The sequence below is a fragment of the Vanacampus margaritifer genome, chromosome 8 (genome assembly GCF_051991255.1).
Source record: "Vanacampus margaritifer isolate UIUO_Vmar chromosome 8, RoL_Vmar_1.0, whole genome shotgun sequence".
Lineage (NCBI taxonomy): Eukaryota > Metazoa > Chordata > Actinopteri > Syngnathiformes > Syngnathidae > Vanacampus > Vanacampus margaritifer.
Window position 1 is genome coordinate 4,960,851 of NC_135439.1, and position 2,962 is coordinate 4,963,812.

Genomic DNA, 2,962 nt, shown 5'->3' on the forward strand with positions numbered 1-2,962 from the left:
GGAATCACAGAGGGTCAAACAGTAAGACATAAAAAACTACTTTTAAATCGAAGGCCTTGAGTGTTTTCATCACTGAGTACATTTTTGTTGTTGTTTGTCCTTAGAAATATAATAGTTTGGTTAATTATCTGAAGGTTAGCGAGGAATTTGCAGTAGTTGCAGCCGGTACTGGTTTGGACTTTTTGCTACATGCTCGTCAATGTCCTCATCTTTCAGCAAGGGATATTGCCCTCAAAGGTTTACAAATTCAACATGTACTCTCTCTTTAAAAGAGAAAAATGTTTCGCCAGTTGTAACATTCCTCCTCGTAAATGACACTTATGAATAACAATGCCATCTATTTTCTGTTTTGCACTTCTTCATTCCACAAACGGGGCGGATGAGTAATAATTTGAAACGTCTCCCATTGGTTTGTGTGTTTTGCTAAGCCTGTTTACCAAGTGGGGGGAAAAATGCAGTGCTGTCACTTGCGTGTGGAAATTTCCTTTACTCAAACGTTTCAATTTGGACATGTAATGCCATAAATGAAAAATAGGATGTGAAGGATGGGATAATTAGAGAATAAGAGGATTGCACAGTAAGGTAGTCCTAAAAAATGAGAAATTAGAGACGGGAACCAATTGATGTATGTTACACGTGTGCAGGTTTTCTGGATGGCAGTTCGCCATTCATTATACCCTACAACTCACTTTCAGCACTATCCCCCCCCCCCATGTGTTCGGGTGAAGGTTAACTGAGGTGACACTGGAGAGCAAGCCAGCACTGAATGCCTGAAATGTTTTCTTCTCGGAAACAGTGCCGAATGGTCGCCCTGAGGAAGTGTTACACAGTGAGATTGCGCTGATAAAATATATACTGTACTTCGAAAACTATTTTGTGATCCCAAAACATTTGAAATTCATTTCAAAGTAATTTTGCGACATTAAACCTAAAAGTAAATGCTATTGTTGCGTATGTCTCAATTTTACAACCTGTAAAATGAGCAATTAGTGTCACCCCGCATATTCACAAATGACCAGGACAACTATGGGTCTGGATTATTCGTGTAATTTATGTTGATTATTTTTCTGCCAAACTAAAAACAAAGTGGATATTTTGCCGTACCGGCAATTCGTATTTACCGTGCGGGAACTAGGCCTACAAGAAAAAAAAATTGCGGCAACGAACAATGTACTATCTCGTGGCGTACTTGTTAGTGTTGTTGCCCCCCCCCCCCCCCCCAAGTGCTCGGTAGGCTACTATGGTTCAAGTCCCACTGTCTCCATTTGGGTTGGAAAATAAAACATTTGTCAAGAAGTAACACTAAAACTGTGAGAAAACACAAAAATGAATGAAAATAACACTTTGTGGTTAAAAGTAACAACAGAACTGTGAAAAATTAACACCAAAAAAAATGAAAGCAAATAACACTTTTAAGTGTTAAGACATAACATTGAAAATGTGAAAAAATAACACTGATAGGTGAAAGTAGATAACACTTTAAAGTGTAAAAAGTTCACTTTTATGTGTCAAAAAATAACACTATGGGTGATGTAATTTCACTCTACCAAAGAGTTAAATTTTTACACTTTTGGAAGTGTAAATTTAACCACAACTGGTGAGAACTATATAAACTCAGGGAAAAATTTAACACTATGGGAGTTAAATTTACACTTCCGATTTTACTTTGTACATTCTTTAAAAAAATCTGTGATGTGGCGGGGCCATGGTAGGTGAAAACTATTTATATCCAGCGAGGTCACTTGAGACTCCAGCAAGCGCACTCACGTAGGTTCTATTTGGGGGCGACCGGGACAGCGAAGGAGTCAAGGCACACGAGTGTGAAGAGTTTGCCTCTCTGGTGTTCGTCACTCACAGTCAGGGATGACGTTAAGAAAAATAAGAGGCAGAGGCGACAACACGTTACAAGGAAGTAAACTTGGAGAGATTGAGCCACTGCTCAAGTAAATCCCCTCCCAAGTGATGACTTCTGTTGTGCAATCAGTGCAGCGTAGGAGGGGGGGGGGGGGGGAAATAATATGTGATAATGTGATGCAAGAAGAAATGATGTCTCAGGCTACATTCTCATAAGTTCTCCTGCTATGTATTTGAATGAATTTGTTTGTACATAGTGACAGTTTACAGTTGTCAATAAAACATACATTTCCTTACAAGTAGCCAATTAAACAATTCAGTGAATTGAATATAGAAATCATAAACAAACTTTCACTTTTTAATACTTGGCTACAGACCGTAGTTGTCAGTTTCTGCTTGTAACTTGTAAGGTTAATATTCACTCCACACATTTTTACTGATAAATGTGCCACAGTGAGGAACAGGAGTTTGTCATCAACAAAAAATTTTAATTACTGAATTAAAAAAATTACTGCAAAATGAAAAATTTACATAAATTTTTTTTTAGGAGCAAAATACCACCATTTAGGGGCAGTCTGAAGCTCTGATGAAGAGAGAATTTAAGTATTTAATTAAGTCAACCCCAAAATGGATAAAAAAATGTCTGAAGTTTGCTAAGTAACTCATATTCCACAAATCAGAATGTCATGTTTAGACTAGTGAGGTCACATATAACTTATTGTATTCAAAACATGTTTAAGGTTGATTTCCCCTTTAGCTTACACAGTTTACATCTGTAGCTTTTGTATTAGTATCCAAATCCAGATTGTAGTTTGTGAAGTTGAATATTTATTGACTGCATTTATTGACTGCATGGGTTTCTGGGAATATAAAGCGAATAGGAATTGGAGAACATATGCCACCTTCTCCCGAGTTCGAAGACCTAAATATATATATATATATATATATTTTTTTTTTTTTTAAATAAATGCTTTGTGTATAAAAAGTAGATGATAAAGAAGATCATAATATAAAGTTTTGAGATCTTCTTGTAAAATTCCTCTTTTGGTAAAACCTTCATGTTTGCAAATGTGAAGTAACTTCATTTAAAACAAAAAAACGAAAAAAA